At 46.7% G+C, this 24,915-nt stretch overlaps 6 non-coding genes across 6 annotated transcripts; all 6 read left to right on the top strand.

The window, feature by feature from the left end:
- Positions 1-8,055: 8,055 nt before the first annotated feature.
- On the top strand, positions 8,056-8,127 carry TRNAP-CGG (transfer RNA proline (anticodon CGG)). Its single transcript has one exon. It is a non-coding gene; the product is annotated as a tRNA-Pro (tRNA).
- A 5,239-nt stretch (positions 8,128-13,366) lies between these two features.
- On the top strand, positions 13,367-13,438 carry TRNAP-CGG (transfer RNA proline (anticodon CGG)). Its single transcript has one exon. It is a non-coding gene; the product is annotated as a tRNA-Pro (tRNA).
- Positions 13,439-19,270: 5,832 nt separating this feature from the next.
- Positions 19,271-19,342, top strand: TRNAP-CGG (transfer RNA proline (anticodon CGG)). The gene has a single exon. It is a non-coding gene; the product is annotated as a tRNA-Pro (tRNA).
- Positions 19,343-24,336: 4,994 nt separating this feature from the next.
- On the top strand, positions 24,337-24,408 carry TRNAP-CGG (transfer RNA proline (anticodon CGG)). Its single transcript has one exon. It is a non-coding gene; the product is annotated as a tRNA-Pro (tRNA).
- Positions 24,409-24,541: 133 nt separating this feature from the next.
- On the top strand, positions 24,542-24,613 carry TRNAP-CGG (transfer RNA proline (anticodon CGG)). Its single transcript has one exon. It is a non-coding gene; the product is annotated as a tRNA-Pro (tRNA).
- Positions 24,614-24,742: 129 nt separating this feature from the next.
- On the top strand, positions 24,743-24,814 carry TRNAP-CGG (transfer RNA proline (anticodon CGG)). Its single transcript has one exon. It is a non-coding gene; the product is annotated as a tRNA-Pro (tRNA).
- Positions 24,815-24,915: the final 101 nt, after the last annotated feature.

Consider the following 24,915-nt stretch of genomic DNA (forward strand, 5'->3'; position numbering starts at 1 on the left):
TTCTATAACGTCTCTAGCTCTACTAATTATTCAAACAAGTTCTTAAAATACCAACTGCCGGCAGAAAAGGAGAAACTACCAACTGCTTCTATGTCAAGGGACGAGTACAACGCTCCATTCACGTTACAAGAACTTAACAGGGTTCTCTGTTCTGGCAAAAAAAAACTGCAGTAGGTCCTGACCGGATCCATCATTCCATGCTTGCCCACCTGTCCCCAGCATCCGTAGATGCTCTCCTTAAATTCTTGAACAGAGTATTTGAATCTGGAATCATGCCAAAATATTGGGAAAACGCGATAGTTGTGCCTTTTTTAAAAACAGGTACATCCCCCACATCCCCCAGGAACTTTCGACCCATTTCCCTGACAAACTGTTTGGCGAAATCGTACGAAAGTGTCGTAAATGCGAGATTAACATTCACGCTTGATATACGAAACTTAATTGATTTTCATCAGTGCGGGTATAAAAAAAGGGCGTTCAACGACGGACCCCCTCGTCTGACTTGAACATGAAATACGTGAAGTATTCTTGCACAAACAGCACTGCCTGACAGTGCTCTTCGATCTAGAAAAAGCGTATGACACCAGTTGGAGATTCGGAATCTTATGTGACCTCGCTGTGTTAGGAATCCGTGGCAAAATACTAAGCTGTCTCGCTGATTTTATGTGCAACAGAACACTCCGAATCCGTCTAGGTACTGTGCTCTCGAGCACATTTATCCAGGAAAACGGCGTGCCACAAGGTTGCGTACTTAGCACAACACTGTTTATAATAAAAATGAACTCTATAAACAAAATCATTCCCCCCTCTGTTATGCACTCTATATAAGTCGATGATCTGCAAATAGCGTGCCACGCCTCAAACTTACCGACATGTGAAAGGCAGCTCCAGATAGCAATAAATAAACTAATGGAGTGGCCTGAGAAAAATGGCTTCCGCTTCTCTACTCAGAAAACTGTTACAGAGTTATTCTCGCAAAAACGAGGGTTGTACTTAGACCCGGATTTAAAATTGAATGATGTCGTGCTGCCGCTAAAACAAGAATATAAATTCTTGGGAGTAATCTTTGATAAAAAACTAAACTTCCTAGCCCCCAATAAAAAACTAAAGATTAAGGCAAATAAGGCATTGAATATCCTCAAAGTGTTATCTCATAAGCACTGGGGTTTCGACCAAACGTGTCTTTTACGTATTTACCGGTCTCTTGTGCGTAGCCTTTTAGACTATGGCTCCGTGGTTTACGGCTCAGCGAGAGAGTCCTACATCCGACGACTTGTTTCAGTACACAACCTTGATCTGCGACTGGCAAGTGGTGCCTACAGAACATCACTTATCAAAGACTATACGTTAAGTGTAATGAACCCTCCTTACAGCAGCGCAGAGCATTATTCACTTTTTCCTACGTACTCAGAATTCAGTCACCACCGCAACACATATGCTTCAACATCATCACACAATGCAACTCACGCTTACACTATATAAATAAACCGAACATGATTAGGTCACTTGTCCTGCGGTATGAGCAATATTGTCGGGATTATGACATTTCTCATGAAGTCCTTCAGATTGCCAAAAAACCACGACGGTTGCCCCCGTGGTAAGATTTCACACAGTTATGTGTGAAATCTTACCACGGGGGCGCATTAAACACATCTAAACACATCTAAAGAAAAGAGACACCCCACACGAACACATTATAAAAGAATTCCGTGCTCTTCAGGACACACATCAAAATAACATGAAATATTACACTGATGGCTCCAAAACAAAAGAACACGTGGGTGTGAGGGCCTTAACGGGAAATTGGGAAACATGTATACGATTGCCACAACACGCCTCTGTTCTCACGGCCGAAGTTTACGCTATATGGGTTGTTGTTAAAAAGCTTATCACTGATAAACACAAAAATTCAGTCATATACACTGATTCTTTAAGCACACTGAAGGCTCTACATCTGAAATCTGAGTGTGAACCCCTGATAGGAGACATGTTACACATGGTGGCGCTTAACAAACACGGGAGGTCAATTCGTTTCTGCTGAGTTCCAAGTCATGTTGGGATACCCGGTTACGAAGCAGCTGATATATGTGCGTCGATGGCAGCGTACAAAGAGATAGCAAACACAACACTTTCATATAAAGATAGCATCCGTGTGATTAGAAAAGCCTTAACAGCAAAATGGCAACACGAATGGGACCGTTGTGCCGACAACAAGTTACATCTCACTAAACCCATAGTTGGCGAGTGGAAGTCATGCTATCATCAGGAGCGGTTCATCGAAGTAGTTTTATGCCGACTACGCATTGGGCACATACACCTCACACACAATTATTTACTTACGAAAGGAGACACACTAACATGCGAGAAATGTCAAGAGACACTAACAGTTATGTAAATATTACTGACATGCACACACATTGAAATGCACAGACGAACACTTTTGCACAAATTATATCAACTACACATACATTTACACCCTGCTCTAATTTTAGGTGATGATCCGCTAGTACCATTATGTGACGTCCATAAATTTCTAGACGACACTGGATTTTTACATAAAATATAGATTATTAACACAGCCTTTTCCTTCATAAACTGGATTTTAAAGCACCTCGTATTTGGCGCAGCATAGCCTTAGCCGCTTTTGCGCCATTAAACTACATTTAACTAACTTATGACCAAACTGGATGAGGACGTTAAAATCGGTCTTGAAAGGCCAATAGCAATAGAAGAAGTTCAGAAAGCGATTGATGACCTTAGCAACAGCCAGACACCTGGATCAGATGGCATCGGGGCTGCCTTTTATAAGTCTTTCAAAGCAGAAATTTCAGAAATGCTTCACCGTATTATAACGGAGGTATATGAAGTTAAACAAATGCCCATGTCTTTTAGGAAAAGCCATATTATACTCTACCGAAAACTGAAGACCCTGAAATATTGCAGTCGGTAGAAAATTATAGGCCCATAAGTCTCACAAATGTGGATTACAAAGTGTATATGAAGGTTATTGCACCCGTGTAGAATAAGAGAAAGAAGTATCTTTAACAATATTCATACTGCAGGAACAATTTTAGAATCTCAGTGGCTATGGTGTTGGGCTGCTGAGCACGAGGTCGCGGGATCGAATCCCGGCCACGGCGGCCGCATTTTGATGGGGGCGAAATGCGAAAACACCCGTGTACTTAGATTTAGGTGCACGTTAAAGAACCCCAGGTGGCTGAAATTTCCGGAGTCCTCCGCTACGGCTTGCCGAATAATCAGAAAGTGGTTTTGGCACGTAAAACCCCATAATTCATTATTATTTTTAGAATGCTGTGATGCGTCATGTGGTCGTGTAGCCATGATTCAGTTAGATTTGGAAAGAGCATTTGACAGGGTGTGTCATAACAATTTTTGCATTGCTTTGCTGGATTACGTCAATGTAGGAGTGGTAATAAGAGACAGTGTGAAAATGGCATACAATAGTTGTCAGGCTGAACTCTTAATTAACAGGAAACTCAGCGAAGATACAGCCGTGCGTTCTAGTGTCCGTCAAGGATGTCCCACCTCAGCCTTGTTGTTTACAATTTACTTAGAGCCATTTTGTTTAAGAGTGTTGAGCAATGAAAAAATAACGGGTTACCAGTTTTTATCGCATGAAATAAATGTTTTGGCCTATGCAGATGACATGGCGATTTTTTATGAAAATAAAGAGAGCATACAAGAGGCAGTCAGTGATGCAAGAGCCTTCTGTAGATTCACTGGAAGTGCCATTAGTTGGAAAAGGTGCCTAGGGTTTTGGCATGGGGCAACATACCAAAAGTCTAGGGTTTTGGCAACAGCTTGAGGGGATCAACTTTACGACTTCTCCGTCCAAGTATCTTGGCGTACCTTTAGGGTGTTATCAGGAAAATACCGTACAGTGGACTGATCAAGTGGAACACGTTAGGACAAAGACAACAAAGTAGAGCGGATGCGACCTGTCGATATTTGCGCGCGCAATAGTTTGCAATATGTTTCTCGTAGCGAAACTTTTTATATGCTACAGGTGCTATGCATGTCGTGCACGTGTGTGCGAAAGATCAATGGAATTTTTGCTATCTTTGAACAATTGAACAGATTTTCTCAGATTGCTCTGATTCAATTTTCTTGTGGGACGTCCTACAGAGGACGCATAAAAAGGATTTTCGGCTGACGCCATTCAGAATTCGGTTCTTGCCATTTGCGCAAACAGGAGACGTGCCATATGATGTCATGACGCTGGTTACAATGCACAGTGTCTGGAAAAGAAGAATGGATGTCAGACACGAGCACGTTGATCCCAAGCCAGCCAAGATATATTTTGCTGAAAGTATTTCATATGTTAGAGATGTGTTAAAGGCTCTTAACGAGCCACCTGAATGGTTGACCATAATGGAAAAGTTATGGCAGGTTAAACCTTACTAACCAAGCTACACGAGACGAGCTGAAAGTCCCGTTTTTAGTATGTAACGAGATGTGTCCAGTTATGTTGAATTCAGACATACGAATTACTGTGTGACGTCTAATTGACGAAATCCGGAAATAAAGAAAAATAGCTCTTTGGTCTAGTGGTATGATTCCCGCTTCGGGTGCGAGAGGTGCCGGGTTCAAATCCCGGACGAGCCCTTTAATCTTTTGTTTTCCCTGTCAGCCCGAATGCGACCCCGATGCTTACTCGTCTCTCTTCTTGGGTACTAGGCGCGAAAGCACACACGACACAAGGAAGGAGACGGGACAGGCGCTCTGTCCCGTCTCCTTCCTTGTGTCGTGTGTGTTTTCGCGCCTAGTACCCAAGATGAATTGTGACCAACTCGCCCAACAAGACGTCCTTTTAAACTCGTCCTCTAGTTTCTTCTTTATGTTTTGCAGTCAGACAATGTCTCAAGAAGGTATAAATGTCTCTCACATTTCGAGGACCGCCGGCTTTTTGGTCTAAAGTACGATTCTCGCTGCGGGTGCGAGAGGTCCTGGGTTCAAATCCCGGACGAGCCCTTTAATCTTTTATTTTCCCTGACGTTTCACTGCATTTAGCAGTGGCGTGCCATAGTTATGCCGTTAAACATGTGTCATTCAGCGACCATTGTTTGGTGTCAGTCACAATTGGGACGCATAAAGAGGCCTCACGCTTAAATTGGAAAATGTGGCTATTTAATGACAAGCTGCTGCATAATGAATCATTTGTAGAGTGCGTAAAGGAAAAGTTCGAACAACTATTGGCGAGACGTGATGACGTGATAGAACGGTGGGAGCTTTTGAAAGACTAAAGATTTGTGCAATAGAAAAAACGAGTGTAATGAAATACGAAGAAAGAAAAAAGCCGAAAGAAATACAACGAGAATTGGATATTATGTACAGAGTGGAAGCCGATAGGTCTGGTACGTTCACAAAGCAGATCAATGAACTTAAAAGCCAACTGGAGCTTATCGACGAAGATAAGTACAGAGGAGCGGTTATCCGAGCAAGAGCCGAAAAGCTATGGCTCGTCGAAACGCCCACAAAGCGAGCCTTTGCAGATGAAAAGGCTTACGCTAGGCAAAACGTAATTCGGAAAATAAGTTATAAGAATGAAGTCACTGACGAACAAGCAAAAATAGAGAGACCGTTTTTAGAGCACTGTAGCGAATTATTTCGAAGAAGTTGCGATGTCCCGGAAGAGTTCGAACGAGAGGTCCTTGCCAACATGACAAAACTAAATGATGTTGACCGCGAATGTCTGGAAGAACCGATCAGCCAGAAAGAAGTTGAAGAGGCCATTGGCGATTTAACTCGAGGGAAGTCTCCTGGACCTGATGGGTTGGGAGCGGCCGTCTATAAGGCCTTCAAAAAAGATGTGAGCCTAATTTTGCGTCAGGTAACTGTTGAAGCATATAAACGAAGATATGCACCCCCGTCCTTTGGCCGGTCGCATATAGTGCTCATTCACAAAACGGAAGACTCAGGGAAATTGCTGTCAGTAGGGTCTTACTGCCCAATAGCATTGACTAACGTTGATTATAAAATATTTACTAAAATCTTGGCAAGGAGATTACAGCGAGTTATTAACACGAATTGTAGGACCGCATCAGACATGCGGAATCAAAGGTAGATCAATCTACACAAACATTCATGTTGCACTAACCATTCTAGAATGTTGCGATGCGTGGGGCGAGCATGTAACAATGCGGCAGCTTGACCTACAAAAAGCGTTCGATCGTGTATCCTACAAAATTGTTTTCGCAGTTCTTGATTATGTAAATGTTGGTTTGGTGCTTTTAGATGGAGTTAGGATGTGTTATGCTAAGTGTACCGCTAATGTTATAATAAGTAAGGAGGTAGGTGAGAGGTTTCACGTACGCTCAAGTGTGCGCCAGGGGTGCCCTTTAAGTCCTTTATCATTTTCGTTATACCTTGAGCCATTCTACAAAACAATTATTTATAACAACAGTATTATAGGTTTTCGTTTACAGTCAGCGGAAGCAAAACTGCTAACATATGCGGATGATATTGCTTTGTTCTGTAGCGATAATGAAAGTGTCGCGACCGTGGTAACGGACGCTCTATCGTTTTGTAAAATGACGGGTAGCGTCATAAACTTCTAAACGTGCCTGGGAATATGGCATGGAACTTGGGAAAACACCCCACCTATTTTTGTGAATGGCAAGTGGACCGTTGCGCCGACAAAGTATCTTGGGGTGCCGCTTGAGCCCTACAAGGAGACTATGGTATTCTGGGAAGACGAAACAAAGAAAGTGCAAGAAAAAACAGTTAAATGGGGTGGCCGTAGTTTTTCAATGTTTGCCCGCGCGACAGTCTGTAACCTGTTCGCCGTTGCAAAAGTGTGCCATGTATTGCAAGCATGGTCTATTACTAGAGTTCACGTGCAACGTTTGCATAGGGTACTGGCAGTGTACGTATGGGGGTCAAAGTGGGAGCGAACCAGTCGAACAAATTTATTTCGATCCGTCAAAACAGGAGGGCTTGGACTGGCACATTTGTTCTTGAAACAGATAGTGTTTCGTTCTGCGTTTCTGAGAGGCCAAAAGGACCCTTTACTCATTAATGTGATGCAACTGAGACTAGGTACGGCTCTTCCTGATTTCATTATATCTAGTTGTGTAGTAAACTGAAAGAAGTGATATGGGCATTTCGGTTTCTGAAGGTACGCTTTTCGATGCAATACCTCAATCACGTTCCTAAAAAACGTCTCTATAAAAATTTAATTGATGTAGTACTGCCAGTACCGCTGTACAGGTCGATGTTCAGTTTAGGTACTGAAAGAAATGTGCTGAAAAGGGTAAATCGTATGCCTGTCAGGCCATCGGCAAAGTCTTTCTTTTTTCAACTACATTCCCCAATACACTACCAGTAAAACCCTGGCTTCAGGAAAGAGGTGTTTTTATTCCCTGGTCTTTAGACTGTTTACTATGCCATAAGCAAGAAACAATTGAACACATATTCATAGACTGCTGGGACGCCTTGTTTCACTGGGACGTCCTGCAGCGAACTATAGAGAAAGACTTGCCGATAACACCCTATGGCATCCGTTTTCTCCCAACGGAAAACGAAGGAAGAGTACCTTACGACATGTTGATGTTATTAGCGTTGCACAGCCTGTGGCGCACCCGCATGGCCGTTAGACATACGGATGTACATGCCCGAAGTACTCGTGAGTATTCTATTGAAAGTGTCTGTTACATAAAAGAAGTCTACGATGCACAAAATGAAAAACCAGAATGGATTAGATTATTAAACCAGCTTGCTAAACTTGGGCGTTTTTAAAGCCACGTGCACACCAAAGACTGTCGGCACTTTTACCATTTGTAAAGTGTGTATATTTTGTATGTACCATGAAAACGGTAATAAAGAAAAAAAAATTCTCGTTGGTCTAGGGGTATGATTCTCGCTACGGGTGCGAGAGGTCCCGGGTTCAAATCCCGGACGAGCCCTTTAATCTTTTGTTTTCCCTGTCAGCCCGAATGCGACCCCGATGCTTACTCGTCCTCTAGTTTCTTTATATTTTGCAGTCAGACAAGATGTAAAGAAGGTATAAATGTGTCGCACATTTCGAGCCCCGCCGGCTCGTTGGTCTAGGGGTATGATTCTCGCTTCGGGTGCGAGAGGTCCCGGGTTCAAATCCCGGACGAGCCCTTCCCTCTTTTGTTTTCCCTGTCAGCCCGAATGCGACCCCGATGTTTACTCGTACTCTAGTTTCTTCTTTATATTTTGCAGTCAGACACGATATCAAGAAGGCATAAATATGTCGCACATTTCGAGCACCGCCGGCTCGTTGGTCTAGGGGGACATTCTGCTTCCGGCGCCCGAGCTAAACGGATCGCGGGATCATGGGCTCCAATGGAGCGGCATATGCGGCATAAGCGGCTGTTAACCGCGGCAACAGGCTTTCGACATCGGAAGATAAGGATTTCCAGATTATTTTGCCTCGGCTACCTACATGACGCAGTGTGTTAAACACAGTTTTTTTGCACGGCGACACGTGTTCGCCCGTTTCGCGTAGAGGATTTTCGGGACGCGCTTCAAGCTCTTGGTATGCTCGCTGGCGTCGTCGCCCTTGGAGCGTACCAAATCAACCACGTATGGGCGGTGACGATGAAGACAGCCGAGGCGGCATAAAAGCTGGCTGCACTGAAGGAGCTTCAGGTCAAGGGGCGTCGCTGCCTGGTCATCGACCCTAAAGAACAGCAGGTGAAGCTTCGTCTTCACTGGCTTCTTCATGGTGTGGATGATGAAGACGTAAAGACTGCGTTGGCTTCCTTTGGCAAAGTGACGGAAGTAACCCGGGAGCGCTGGCGAGTCGATGGCGTTTCCGACAAGGGCTCGACGACCCGAGCTGTGCTGCTCCAGCTGAAGGCTGGACTGAAAGTCGACGACCTGCCCCACCAGATCCGCGTCGCCGGCGAGCTTGCGCTGGTCGTAGCCCCAGGTCGTCCCATGCAGTGCCTGCGCTGCCGGGGCTCTGGTCACGTTCGTCGAGAATGTAAGGTTCCCCGTTGCTCCCGGTGCAGGCTTTTCGGACACAACGACGCGGACTGTGTGCGTTCATACGCAGTAGCCGCGGGGTCGGCGGAGAGCGAGCCGTTGACATCAGACCACGTGGTGGACGTGACCGAGGCCGAGGAAGCGGCCAAGGGAGCTGGAAACGGCAATGCGGTGGCAGAAGCGAGCGGGATGACGACGCCGACTAAAGGAGGACCGAATAATGTCCCTCCTCCAAACGAGCCAGAAGCAACACTAGACAGCGTCACTGCGGCCCAGAAAGAACACGAGAGCCGCCAGCCGGCTACTGATACTACGGAGGCAGCGGAAAACTACAACGCGACCCCTGCTAGCGCCCGCGTCGAAAGCGTCTCGGCACCGGTGAAGAGGTCCCTGCAGCAGGAGGAGAAAGTCGACTGAAAGGCCAGCGGTGACTCCGAGCCACCGCCCGCTAAGACGCTTCCAGGGAGACGCTCCACCCTCAAGCCTAAGCCGAACCTGGAGGCTGACCATAGGCTCACCCCGAAGCCGACCAAAGACGAACTTGGACGACGGCCACCGGATGGCCACGGAGGCGTCTAGCGGTCAGCTAGACGTTAAGGTGAGCACCATGCTCCGGGCCTTCTCCCCTCCCGTTTAAATCAGTAATGGCTACCAACCCGTCGCTTAGCCTCGGCACGCTAAACGTTCGAGGTCTGGCCGCCAAAAAGAAACAGTCAGGTTTACAGACTTCTAGTGGACCACGACCTCGACGTTTTAGCCGTGCAAGAAACCAAGGTAGACGGCGAGAAGGAGACCGGGAGCATGGTGCAAAGGTTCACGTATAACTACTATACGGTAGTGAGCCACGCCTTAGGGACTTCGGCAGGGTGTGTGCTGTTCGTGAGGAAGCTCCCTGGTCTTGTCATAGATGGTTACTTCTCGTGCACTTCTGGTCGACTTGTCTTTTGTGACTTCAGCAATTGTAATGTCCCATGGCGCGTGTTTTGCATTTATGCGCCTAATACTGTGCAAGAGAGGGCAAATTTCTTTTTGAGTTTGAAGCATCATTTCCATGTGCAAAAAATGATAGCCTGTGTAGGCGACTTCAACTGCGTATTGAACACTGAGGATAGGTCTACGCGACTCGTAGTTTATGACAAAAGCAGCGATATCCTCGCACAGATTATACATGAGTTCGAATTAGAAGATGTCGCTGAATGTTTTCGGGCTGACCGAGACGTGATGTACACTCACTTTCAGGGCACAAGCCACGCACGATTACACCGGATCTATCTATCATACGATTTAGTAGAAAAATGCCAGTGCTATGCAGTTACGGCCATATCATTCTCGGACCACTGCCTGGTAAAATGCAGGGTAGGCAGCAAGAAAGAACGAAACAAATTCGTCTGGGAACTGTGGAAAATGAATGCTGAGCTGCTACGGGATGAAACTTTAAATGAAAAGGTAGTGGCTGTTCTGAATTCTTTTGCAACGGACAGTTCTATAAAGTTTGGCGAGGAATGGGAGTTGTTAAAGCAAACCATTAAAATGAAAGCAATTAAAAGAAGTAGCGTACTGCGTTATGAGGAAAAGGCCAGAGAAAAGGATTTAAAAACATTGCTGGAAAAATTGGCGACGCTGGAATGCAAGCAACCGGGCGCTTATCAAGACGATATGCGCGCTGTTAAGAAAAAGCTCGAAGCGTTCGACGAAGAGCGCTATAGAGGCGCACTCGTGCGTGCTAGAGCAGAAAGACTAACATGCGGGGAAACGCCAACGAAAAGAGCACTGGGCCTAGAAAAAAAACATTCCAGACGTAAGCAGATTGAGGCCATTGAATATGAAGGGGTGGTATTAACAGATAACAATAACATAGGGCATGCGTTCTTTGAGCATTACAAAAAGCTTTTTGCATTCAGGCCTGTCAACATGCACGATTTCAATAATTTATTTTTGCAACGAATGCCACAGCTGTCGTGTGAAGTTAAAGAAACCTTAGAACGACCATTAACAGAACATGAAGTGGTGAAGGCCATCGAAGGCCTGAATCCTGGCAAGTCGCCAGGTCCAGACGGTCTTTGTGCCGCTTGGTATAAATCTTTTAAAGGCCACCTAGCTCATATCTTAACCGCCGTTTACAACGAAGCATACGAACTGAAAATACTTCCACCATCCTTTGGCCAGCCCCATACCGTACTAATACCGAAAACAGAAGACACCGAAAAGCTCAAGCAACTTTCCTCCTATAGACCCATAGCACTTACTAATTGCGACTACAAAATATTGATGAAGGTGTTGGCACGATGGTTCCAGTCAGTTATTAAAGAAGTAGTCGGCCCACACCAGACATGTGGCATTCGCGGCAGAACCATTTTTACTAACATTCATAAGATGAAGTGTGTGCTGGAGTGTTGTGACGCCATGTGTGATGCAGTAGCGATCCTCCAGCTTGACTCGGAGAAAGCGTTTGATTGCGTTTCACAGGAGATATTGCTCACCATCCTTGAACACGTTAATTTTGGCCGCATAATCACGGAGGGGGTGACCATGGCGTACCGGAGCTGCTATACCAGTCTTATAGTTAATCAGACGTTGGGGGCCCCCATTAACGTGAAGCGCTCCGTTCGCCAGGGTTGTCCACTCAGTCCACTCCTGTTTTGTGTTTACATAGAAACGCTATGTCAGGCCATCATCGAAAATGAATGCATTAAGAGATATTGTCTTCAATCAGCAGAGGTGAAGCTATTGGCATACGCTGACGATGTGGCTGTGAGCTGTAAAGATAAGCAAAGTGTATTGAACACTGTGAGCATCGTCAGACAGTTTGGTAACGCCACTAATAGCTTCGTGAATTGGCAGAAATGTTTGGGGTTTTGGCATGGGAGATGGCCGTCCACACCAGACCACTTTTCGAATGTAAACTGGGTCACGACTCCAGTTAAGTACCTTGGCGTACCCCTTGATGCCTACAAGGACAGTAGCGAGTACTGGAAGGAGCGGACAAAGGAACTGAAAGAAAAGGCCGACCGATGGAACGCCGGTCACTTGTCCATGTTCGCGCGAGCTACAGCGTGCAACATGTTTCTCGTGACAAAGATCTGGTACGTGATGCAGGTCCTACAGTGCCCTCGGATTAATGTGCAGAAACTGCACCGCGTGTTCGCTGTATTCGTGTGGGCATCGAGCTGGGAGCGATGCAGCCGAGATAATCTCTTCCGAAGTGTGAAGAATGGTGGTCTGGGGTTGGCACACCTCTTCTTGCGTGAACTGGTGAATAGATTCTTCTTCTTTCGAGATACAAACGACCCATTTCTGCGCACGGTGATCCAAATGAGGCTGTCAAGATCACTTCCCGAATTCGTTGTAGGTACGGAAATAATGCCAGGACCAGTCCGTGGTTTCTTTCGGGAAATAGTTCAGAGTGTTTCTTTTTTACGTGTTCGTTTTTCAAGTGCATATTTGTGGAGTGCAAAACGGAAAAAGCTATATCGTGATTTGTACGACAGTGTCCTGCCTGTACCCATGTACAGAGCCGTGTACAGTGGAGGCCCAGGCCAAGACGTATTGAAAAGAGTGAAGATGATGCCAGTTCAACCAGCCACAAAATCGTTCTTTTCCAAATTACACACCGGCACTTTACCTGTTAAAATCTTCCTGGAACAACGTGGGTTCTACATGCCATGGGGAACACATTGCCTTATTTGTAAAAAACCAGAAACCATAGAACATGTCTTCATCCACTGTTGGGAAGGGTTTTTTTTCTGGGACGTGCTGCAAAGGACTCTAAAAAAGGAGTTACCGATAGATCCCCAAGGAATCAGGTTTCTGCCAGTAAATGACGACGAAGGTTTCCCGTACGTCATCATTCATACGGGCATCCACTGTTTATGGCGCGCAGGAATGGCGGGCTACCATTGTGAACCGGATGCCCGACCGGCGCGTGTATACTTCCGGGAATGCATGCAACGGTGTGTGGAAGTGCAGAAATTGCAACTGCCTGTTCCTGAGTGGCTGTCCAGGGTTGAACCCCTGACAGCACTCAAGGAATTTTAATAAGACAACGTCATTCCATAGTGGCCGACGGCAACGCATGTATATAGTATACTGTTTATTGTTCGATTTTTGTATTCATTCCTGTTTTGTTTTGTCTTTTTGTATATCTTCTAAGGAATTTTTGTTATGTCGAGGACTGGCAATAGAGAAAAAAAAGGCTCGTTGGTCTAGGGGTATGCTTCTCGTTTCGTGTGCGAGAGGGCCCGGGTTCAAATCCCGGACGAGCCCTTCGCTCTTCTGTTTTCCCTGTCAGCCCGAATGCGACCCCGATACTTACTCTACTTTCTTCTTTATATTTTGCAGTCAGACACGATATCAAGAAGGCATAAATATGTCGCACATTTCCAGCACCGCCGGCTCGTTGGTCTAGGGGTATGATTCTCGCTTCGGGTGTGAGAGGTCCCGGGTTCAAATCCCGGACGAGCCCTTCACTCTTTTGTTTTCCCTGTCAGCCCGAATGCGACACCGATGCTTACTCGTACTCTAGTTTCTTCTTTATATTTTGCAGTCAGACACGATATCAAGAAGGCATAAATATGTCGCACATTTCGAGCACCGCCGGCTCGTTGGTCTAAGATTCCACTTCCGGTCACCACAGCGTGCGGACGCAGAATGTCGGCTCCCGCAAGGGCGGTTTTGCGGCCCAAAAGGGCCGCGGTATCAGGTTTATGGATGCTGCTACACAGGAGTACCAGATTATTTTGCCGCAATTACCAAAAGGTACGACCGTCTCTAATACCGTCTTCTTGCACGGGGATGTCAAGGCGAGGCCCTATCGCGTAGAACATTTTCGAGACGTGCTAGCTCGTCTGCAGCTGATGCCGGAAGTGTTGGCTTTAGGAGCCTATCAAATGAATCACGTATGGGCTATCACCTTCAAAGATGAAAAAGTAAAGCAGAAGTTGCTGTCTACGGAAGCGTTAAGTGTGAAGGGGGAGCGATGTTTGGTGATTGACCCACACAACCAAGACGTGCGCATGAAGCTCTACTGGCTGCTGCACACCACACCAGATGAGAACGTGCGAGCGGCGCTGGCACCCTTCGGAACAGTGACCGAGATGTCAAAGGAAAAGTGGCGTGTAGCCGAATGCAGTGACAAAGGGTCGCACACAAGACTCGTGTCTTTATGTTTGAAACCTGGCCTATCAGCTACGTGTCGGCGAGGACCACGCACTCGTGTTGGTGCCTGGCAGAGCACCGCTCTGCCTCCGGTGTCACGGCACCGGTCATATACGACGCGAGTGCCGCGTTCCACGTTGCAGGATCTGTCGTCGCTTCGGCCACGAAGATACCCAGTGCGTGCGAAGTTACGCGAATGTGACAGGGTTTGGCAAGAGCGACGCGATAAACGAACACCTAATGGACCAAGCTGACGCGGAGGACACCGCCGGGGAGGGCGGGGCCCCGCCTAACTCTGACGAGGCGCCAGCCGCTACGAGCCATGACAAAGAGCAGCAGGAGGAAGCCAGCAAAGAAGACAAGACGGCACAGAAGCATGCGACAGAAAGCTGCAAAGAAGACGAAGCTGTGCCGGGAACAGCCTTTGACTGCTTACGTTACTGCAGCTAGATTTCGCAGGAGTATCATTATACAGTCCGTATCAGGCTCCGCAATTACTAACTCTGAGGATTACGGACATCTCCTACACCCTTGGAACAGAGATTTTTGCCGAACACGGAAAATTGAAGTGTCCATCACGAAGCTGCGCTGCCGTACACCTGCATTGAACTTCTACCTCCACAGGTCTGGTCTGGTCCCCTCACCATTATGCTCATTCTGTGGCGAAGCGGAGACAATCGACCATTTCTTGTTGTCTTGCAGACGGTTTTCTATTCTAAGAAAACGACTACTTGAAATGCCGCTTCGCTCTATTGGTCTAACTTTATCAGTGCCTGTGATCCTATCTTTTGGAGCCTCCATTGTTGGGTTCAGCCACAGAAATGTTTGCTTGGCGATCCAAAATTACCTAATTGAAACCAATCGTTTTCCATGTTAGATTGATCGTTCTCCCTCCCTACCATAGCTTTCTTTTATTTCTTATCTATTATTAATTGTTATTGTAATTATTATTATTATTTTCTTATACCCGGTTTTCATCTGATTATATATTTTTTTTTCTCCAGACATAAAACGTTTACTTTTAAGCTCACACGCCCAAATTGTTAACTCCCTTGTTTCATTATTATTTTTAGGCACCTAATTAAACCGCCCGATTCTTGGCCAATCCCCCACTGTGGGTATGTGCCACGGCCACATAGGACAACAACAACAACAACAACAACAACAGCCGAGGAGACCATGGACGACAGCCCCGGAATCGTCGGGGGCAGCGCAGAGGCGGTGAATAGCGGCCACTCAACCGTTGTCTCAAAAAGACCACGAGACGAAAGCTTTGGAAAAGCTGGAAAAGGAGAAGACCGGAGTGCAGCTGAAGGACCGCCTGCCAAGACTACCACCTCTCGGCGGCTTTCGTTGAAGCCCAAACTGAACGTGCCACCGGACAAGAGGACACCGCCAGCAGTGCCCCTCCCTTAGGGGGCCCGCTGGTTGGTAGTAAAGAACGAATGAACTGAGGGTGGACGTGTAGGTTGCAGTTTCCATGATGTGTGCCGACAAGGAAGACGCGAGAGCTTCGACCAGTGTGGCGGAGCCATTTAACGATGTCGTCCAGTCCATGGCTGTAAGTCTGTTAACACTAAACTTGCATCAGGCGCCAAGCAGTCCGTCTGTCCCCCAGCTTTCTAAACATGGCTACAAAATAGGGACGCTCAACGTGCGTGGCCTGTCGACGAGAAAGCGACAGGCTCAGGTTAAAAGGCTGTTAATTGACCATGACATTGATATTCTTGCAGTTCAGGAAACAAAAATTGAAGGTGAGGAACAGACGGACAGAATGGTTGAAATGTTTAAATCAAATTACAATGTTTGTGTTAGTCATGCTAATGAGAAGTCTGGTGGATGTGTTATCTTTCTGCGTAACACTGTCGGTATTATTGAGGAGACTGTAGCAGCGCTCGATAATGGCCGATTAGTTATGTGTGACCTATCTTGCAATGAAGTAGACTGGAGAATTATCTGTATTTACGCCCCGAACAAAGCAAGCGAGCGAAAAGTGTATCTTGAATATATGGCCACCTTCGTAAATTGTGATAGAAGAATTCTTTTATTAGGTGATTTTAATAGTGTGTATTTGCCTGAGGACACCTCTAAAGATGTGTTCGTGAACAACAAGAGTGCAGAAATGCTCCGATCCACCGTTCAAGAGTATGACCTTGTTGATGTGGGTGATGTACTACGTGAAAACCAAGTAATGTTCACTCATTTTCAAGGGCGGAGTCACGCAAGGCTCGATAGGGCGTATGTGTCCGCGGAACTGGTACCGACTTGTAATCAATACACGGTTAAACATGTCAGCTTTAGTGACCACAGTTTAGTGATGTTCACAATCGGTTCAAAAGTGAAGGAGTACCGCTTTAATTGGCAGCTGTGGAAGCTCAAAGAAAAGTTGCTACAAGACGAAAGATTCGTGGACGAAGTAAAGGAAAAAATTAAAGAATTGCGCGCGAGAGAACCTAAACATTGGTTCTATGCGTGGGATCAATTTAAAAGCGAGGTTAAGAATTTAGCAATTCAAAGGGCGTGTGTATTAAGTCGTCAGGCTAAACAGCGAGAAAAAGAACTAAACAGTACGCTGAAGTATCTTGTAGATGTTGAAAGCGCAGTCCCTGGGCACTTTACAACTGAAATCAAACAAACAAAAGAGCAGCTGGAAGCCATTCAGACTGAAAGATACGAGGCAGCGGTGGTAAGATCACGCGCCGAGCGCATCTGGTTAGATGGAGCCCCGACGAAACGGGCACTCGGAGACGAGAAGAGATATGCGACAAAGAAACAAATTAAAGAAACTTGCTATCACGGCGTTCTTTCACGTGATCAAGAAAGCATTCAAAGCGCTTTCGAAGAAAGGTATTCTAAATTGTTTAACAGTAAAGTAGAAATAACTGATGAGTTCAAGACACGTCTTTTGCCACTCGTGCCAGTACTGCAGGACGAAGTAAAGACGGAACTCGAGAGACCTGTAAGTATTGAAGAGTTAGAACGAGCAATCGATGAGCTTAGTAAGACAAAGGCTCCGGGACCCGACGGCTTAGGGCCTAGCTTCTACAAGTTTTTCAAGCGTGAAATGTCAGAAATACTCTACACCATCATAACTGAAGCGTACGAAGTTAAACGACTGCCTCCATCTTTCAGTTCCAGCCATATAGTCCTGATACCAAAGACTGATGAGCCTGCCAAGTTGCAGTCGGTGGAAGCATATCGACCAATTAGCCTCACGAACGTTGATTATAAGGTGTACATGAAGGTCCTGGCCAAAAGGCTTCAGTCAGTTATTACATCTGTTGTTGGCCCACATCAGACATGTGGTGTTAAGGGGAGGACGATATTAACAAACATCCACACAGCGAGAAGCGTTCTCGAGTGCTGTGACGTAACCCTCGGACACGTGGCAATGGTACAGTTAGACCCCGAGAAAGCCTTCGATAAGGTTGCCCACAGCATATTGTTCGCTCTGCCCGAACACATCAACATCGGAAAAGTTCTTCAAGAAGGGGTGCGAATGGCATACGCAGACTGCAGTGCAAGGCTCACACTTAACAACAAGCTGAGTGCTAGTATACCGGTTCGGTCGAGTGTGCGTCAGGGATGCCCGGCCTCGCCCTTGCTTTTCGCCATATTTCTAGAGCCATTCTGTTTAAAGGTGTTGCACAACGAGAAGGTCAATGGATTCCGACTTCATATGCACGAAGTTAAAATCCTGTCTTATGCTGATGACATAGCGATATTTTGTGGCGACCAAGACAGCGTTGTTGAGGCAGTGAAAGATGCAAAAATGTCCTGTAAACTTACTGGTAGTGTCATAAGCTGGCAGAAAAGCATTGGGTTTTGGCACGGAGAATGGGAAAGTACGCCTGCTTATGTGGAAAACATCAAATTCATTCAGAGGCCCTCTCGATATCTAGGAGTCCCATTGGAACACTACTGCGATGCAAAAACGCATTGGGTAGGTGAAATAGAACGAGTCAAAGCACAGACGGTGAAGTGGGGTGGTCACAACCTGTCTATGTTCGGACGTGCAACTGTGTAATTTGTTTCTGGTAGCAAAGGTGTCCTACCTACTGCAAGTTCTATGTATGTCCAGAGTACGCGTGCAGAAGTTGCACCGAATTTTTGCTGTTTATGTATGGGGATCGTCATGGGAGCGCACAAGTCGTTTAAGTTTGTTCCATCCCTTGCGCAAAGGGGGTTTGGGCCTATCTCATTTATTCCTGAAGCAGGTAGTTTCTAGATTTGCTTTTCTACGAGACCAAAGAGATGTTTTTTTGCGGTCCGTAATCCAATGGCGATTGTGTGATGCGTTGCCCGATTACATTGTGACGTCACATGCTGGACCTAAGGAAGCGATTAAAGGCTTCTGGTCAGAGGTGGTGAATGCTTATCGCCTCCTCAGTGCCCATCTTTCCGCAGATTACTTGCATACTGCAAAACCAAAACGATTGTATAAAGACTTATTAGATATTATGTGCCCAGTGCCTGTGTACCGAGCTCTGTATAACTTAGGACGCGAGAAGGACGTATTGAACCGGGTGAAAAAGATGCCTGTGAAGGCGACCACTAAATCTTTTTTCTCTTGTTTGCACACTGGTACGCTCCCTGTCAAGCCGTGGCTCCAAGAGAAAGGATTCTTCCTTCCTTGGGGCGTTAACTGCAACATTTGCCAAAAGCCTGAAACAATAGAGCACATATTCCTAGACTTCTGGGATTCAGTATTTCTGTGGGACATTCTCCAGCGAACAATTAGGAAGGAATTACCGTTAACCACTTTTGGTATTAAGTTCTTGCCGTTGACTGACCTAGAGGGCGTGCCGTGGGATATGGTGATGCTCCTCTGTATGCACAGCGTGTGGAAGACTAGGATGGCTGCAAGAAATGAGGAGGTGAATTCAAGACCAGCCAGGGACTATTTCATTGAAAATATTATTTATGTGCGCGAAGTGATAAAAACCCAAACAGAGTCACCACACTGGCTGCCTATCCTTGATCAGCTAGCAACGATCAAGCATTTTTAACCAAGCTCTACATTTGAATGTTCAGCGGTTTCTTTTTTGACATCACAGCATTTGTTGAATTCAGAGATTAAATTCGTACCTTGCATATCAGTATATGTACATTTCTCAAAACAGGAAATAAGAAAAAAAAAAGCTCGTTGGTCTAGGGGTATGATTCTCGCTTCGGATGCGAGATGTCCCGGGTTCAAATCCCGGACGAGCCCTTCACTCTTTTGTTTTCCCTGTCAGCCCGAATGCGACCACGATGCTTACTCGTACTCTAGTTTCTTCTTTATATTTTGTAGTCAGACACGATATCAAGAAGGCATAAATATGTCGCACATTGCGAGCTCCACCGGCTCGTTGGTCTAGGCATTCTACTTCCGGCCACCGAGCGTGATGGACGGCGAATCATGAGCTCCAGTGGAGCGGCGACAGCGGCCTTTGTTGGCCGCGGAAACAGGTGGAACAGCGATGACGACGCAGGCTATCAGATTATTTTGCCTCCACTGCCAAAGGGGCGCGTCGAGCTAAACACCGTGTTTTTGCACGGCGACGTGCGAGCTAGACCCTACAAAGTAGATTTCCGGGACGCTCTTGGCCCAACAGGATTGCTGCCAGAAGTGGTTGCCCTGGGGGCCTACCAGATTAACCACGTCTGGGCTGTGACCATGAACACCACGGACGCCACGAAAAGGATGCTGGAAGTCAAGGAGCTGAAGGTAAAGGGGCGGCGCTGCATCGTGGTCGACCCTCAGGACCAGCAGGTGCGGCTGCGTCTTCATTGGTGAATACATGGTATGGCCGATGAAGATGTAAGAACGGCATTGGCGGCTTTCGGTAAAGCCGTACAAGTCACCCGAGAGCGATGGCGCGTTCAGGGTATCAACGACAAGGGGACGACTACCCGGTCCGTCTTGCTCAAGCTCAACAGCGGCGTGAAGGTGGAAGATCTCCCGCACCCAATTAGGGTCGCTGGTGAGCTGGCCCTAGTCGTCGTTCCTGGCAGGCCAATGCAGTGCTTGCGCTGTCAAGGCACTGGTCATGTACGACGAGACTGCAAGGTTCCCCGGTGCTCGCAATGCCGTCGGTTTGGACACGCCGAGGACCAGTGCGTACGTACATACGCCTCTATGACTGGGCCAGCCGAAGGCAACGACACAGCAAGGTTGGTAATGGATGCGGCCGAGGCCGAAGACGCGGCGAAAGGGGCAGGAGACCAGGCAACCCCATGTGCTGTAGGCGGTGTGCTTGCACCTGATGCGGGCGCGGGGACACCACCGGACAGGGAAAACTCTGCGGAAGGTGCGGCAAAAAAGCCAGCAGAAGAGACCAAGGAAGAAAGCAAGAGCAGCCTAACGGAAGCTAGCGAGCAAATGAAGACAGCTGAGGACCAGTCCGCGCAGAACGACCCTATGAGCAGCAATGTAGGAGCCTCGGTCAAACGGCCTCTTGAGAAGGCTGCAGACAGCAGCGCAGCGAACCAAGGAAGTGGGGAAGACGGGCCGCCTTCGAAGACGCCAACGGGCAGGCGCAGCAGCTACAAGCCACGACCGAACACCGCTAACGCAGACAAGAAGTCCGAGAAGCCGCCACCGCTCTCCAGTGGTACCGGTCCACCGGGCGGCTCCGGGGGCGTCTAGCTGTGTGCTAGGCGCTAAAGGTAAACACCATGCTCCGGGCCAAATCTTTTCACTAGACCTATAATCATGGCTCCCAACCCGTCGCTTAGATTGGCCACGCTAAACGTTCGAGGTCTGGCCACCAAGCGACAGCAGAGCCAAGTGTGTAGGCTGCTGGTGGTCTATAACCTTGACGTGTTAGCCGTGCAAGAGACAAAAGTAGATGGTGATGAAGAGACCCGCAGCATGGTGCAGCGGTTTACGCCACGGTACTACGCGGATAGTGAGCCACGCCTTAGGGACGTCGGCGGGCTGCGTGCTGTTTGTTAGAAAATTACCCGGTATAACGGTGCAAGGTTTTTATTCATGTCCATCTGGTAGATTAGTTTTCTGTGATTTTGCTTTGCATGGAATTGAATGGCGGGTGGTATGTATTTATGCACCAAATGCGTTGGAGGAACGGGCTTTGTTTTTTTCCGTGTTAAAAGAGTATATATCTTCTGAAAAGCAGATGGTGCTGTTAGGTGATTTTAATTGTGTTCTCAGTGCCCGAGATCGGTCTAATAGAGGATTAAGGAGCTATAAAAGTAGGGATGTTTTGAACGAGATAATTACTGAATGCGAATTAGCGGATGTGGCGGAATGTATGATAGAGCTGCGAGATGTGCGTTTCACGCACTTTCAAGGAAACAGCCATGCGCGCTTAGATCGTATTTACTTGTCGCTTCAAGCAATACCAATGTGTAATAGGTACAGTATATATCCTATTTCCTTCACTGATCATTGTCTGGTTAAATGTGACATAGGAAGAAAGAAAAAAGGCGGCAGCTTCTCTTGGGAGCTGTGGAAAATGAATTCAAACTTAACTACTGACGAAAGTTTCGGACAATATGTATCGGACTGCATCAAAAAGATTCTAATGAGCGGCGAGGGTGAATTAAAAGATCGATGGGAAGAGTTTAAACAGTGCATTAAAATGAAAGCCATCGATCGTTCCGTCGCAATAACGCATGAAACAAAAAAGAGAAGGAACTGCGAATAATCTTGGAAAAGCTGACAGAACTGGAGTGCCAAGAACCGGGAGCATACAAAAGCGACATACGGAATATTAAACAGAAACTTGAAATGCATGATGAGGAACGCTATCGCGGAGCGATAGTTCGTGCTCGAGGCGAATCCTTTGCGATAGGGGAGGCGCCCACAAAAAGGGCGCTCGGACTGGAAAAATCGCACGCTCGACGTAATCATATTGACGTGATCGAGGTGGGTGGTAACGAAGTTACAGATAATGATAGTATCGCACGTGCGTTTTTTGAACACTACGAAAATCTGTTCGCATTTAGGCAGGTGGACCTGGAACGGTTTACGACGAGCTTCTTGAAAAGAATGCCTCAACTGACTGAAGAAAGAAAAGTTGCATTAGAAACGCCGATAACTGTTTTTGAAGTGGAACGCGCAATTGACAATTTGAATCCTGGCAAGTCACCGGGCCTTGATGGGCTTTGCGCTCTGTGGTACAAGCGGTTTAAAAAGGAATTGTCAGCAGTACTTGTAGCAATTTTTAACGAAGCGTACGATGGTAAGGCGTTACCGCCATCTTTCGGTCAATCCCACACGGTGTTGATTCCGAAGGCAGAGGATGTAGACAAGTTGAAAAGTGTAACATATCATACAGATGTAGACTATAAGATACTAATGAAAGTATTAGCAGCTAAACTTCAGTCGGTTGTTAAAGACATAGTCGGCCCACACCAAACGTGTGGAATTAAGGGTCGCACTATAGCGACGAATGTTCACAAGATGCGCTCAGTTCTTGAATGTTGTGACTCCCTTGAAGCGTGTGTGGCCATACTGCAGTTGGATCTGGAGAAGGCATTTGATTGCGTAGCGCATGCTATTTTCTTTGCAATGTTGGAACACATTAATGTCGGATCCGTCATCACGGATGGTGTAGCTCTGGCGCATCGGAACTGCTCTACCAGACTAATTATTAACAAAGAATTGGGGGCCCCCATTAAAGTGCAGCGTTCCGTGCGTCAAGGCTGTTCCATCAGTCCACTTTTGTTTTGTATATATATTGAAACCTTATGTTTGTCAATAATTGAAAATAATTCTATCCGTGGTTTTCGTTTACAGTCTTCAGAGGTAAAACTGCTCGCATATGCCGATTATGTGGCGGTATGTTGTATTGACTACGAATGCATTGAAGAAACCATTCGAAGTGTTAATTTTTTCAGCGACGTTACAGGAAGCCGAGTAAACTGGGGAAAGTGTCTGGGGTTTTAGCACGGCGTGTGGCCGTTCACCCCGGCATTTTTGCCAATGTTGTATGGCAGAAAACGCCTGTGAAGTACCTCGGTGTGCCACTTGAGTTCTACAAAAATAATAATGACTACTGGCAGCAACAAGCAGAACTCTTACGCGAAAAGGCGAATGCTTGGAGGGCGAATTATCTCTCCATGTTTGCGAGGGCAACCGTGTGTAACATGTTTTTGTGGCTAAACTATGGTATGTGATACAAGTGATGCACTGTTCTAGGGTACATGTGCAGAAACGTCATAGGGTTTTTGCGACCTTTGTGTGGGGATCGACGTGGGAAAGGTACAGTCGCACAAATTTGTTCAGGAGTGTAAAGTGTGGGGGAATTGGACTGGCACACCTTTTTCTCAAACAATTAGTTAATAGATTTTGCTTTTTTCGCGAGGTCAGCGACCCATTTCTGCAAACGGTGTGCCAGGCCAGATTAGGGCGACTGCTACCTGAATATGTTATTAGCACGCAAGTACTGACGGGGACGGCACAAGGTTATTTTCGGGAAGTAGTAGCGAGTGTGCGATTTTTGAGTGTGCGTTTTTCTAATGGTTATTTATATTCTGTTAAAAAGAGGAAACTGTATAAAGACTTTTGTGATATAGTGCCGCCAATACCGTTGTACAGGGTGATATACAGTGCAGGCCTGGGTCAGAACGTACTCAAATGGGTTAAAAGAATGCAAGTAGCACCAAGTGCAAAAACTTTCTTTTTCAAACTGCATACCGGAACTCTCCCTGTAAGAACCTTCTTAGAGGAGCGTGGGTTTTATATGCCATGGGGGTCTCACTGCATTATTTGCAAAAAGCCGGAAACGATCGACCACGTTTTCCTTCACTGTTGGGAAGCGGTGTTCTTCTGGGATGTGTTGCAGAGGACAATCAAAAAAGAATTCCCACTAGACACGCATGTAATTAGGTACCTAGCGATAGACAACGAAGAAGGAGTACCTTTCGATCTAATCATGCTGACAGGCCTGCACAGTATATGGCGCTCAAGAATCGCTGGCTTCTACTGTGAACCGGATGCAAGACCAGCAAGGCTGTACTTTCGAGAGAGCATTGCTCGGTTAGTAGAAGTGGAAAAAACAAAAGAATGTCTTTCTCCCTGGGTAGCTAGGGTAGAACCCTTAGTCACACTAAGGGAATTTTAAGTGACAACGTCAGTCAGAACACGACTGATGGCTTTTCGCTCAATGTGTTGACAAATTGTATTGTAACCCCGTCTTGACTTTTCATGTGTTGTAAGTGTATTGTTGTTGCAAAACCGGTAATAAAGAAAAAAAAAGCTCGTTGGTCTAGGGGTATGATTCTCGCTTCGGGTGCGAGAGGTCCCGGGTTCAAATCCCGGACGAGCCCTTCACTCTTTTGTTTTCCCTGTCAGCCCGAATGCGACCCCGATGCTTACTCATACTCTACTTTCTTCTTTATATTTTGCGGTCAGACACGATATCAAGAAGGCATAAATACGTCGCACATTTCAAGCACCACCGGCTCGTTGGTCTAGGGGTATGATTCTCGCTTCGGGTGCGAGAGGTCCCGGGTTCAAATCCCGGACGAGCCCTTCACTCTTTTGTTTTGCCTGTCAGCCCGAATGCGACCCCGATGCTTACTCATACTCTACTTCTTTATATTTTGCGGTCAGACACGATATCAAGAAGGCATAAATACGTCGCACATTTTAAGCACCACCGGCTCGTTGGTCTAGGGGTATGATTCTCGCTTCGGGTGCGAGAGGTCCCGGGTTCAAATCCCGGACGAGCCCTTCACTCTTTTGTGTTCCCTGTCAGGCCGAATGCGACCCTTTTTTTTTTCTTTATTGCCGGTAATCAGCAGTACATCGGAAGGACAACATAAGGAACATAT

This window comes from Dermacentor andersoni, chromosome 1 (assembly GCF_023375885.2).
Source record: "Dermacentor andersoni chromosome 1, qqDerAnde1_hic_scaffold, whole genome shotgun sequence".
NCBI lineage: Eukaryota > Metazoa > Arthropoda > Arachnida > Ixodida > Ixodidae > Dermacentor > Dermacentor andersoni.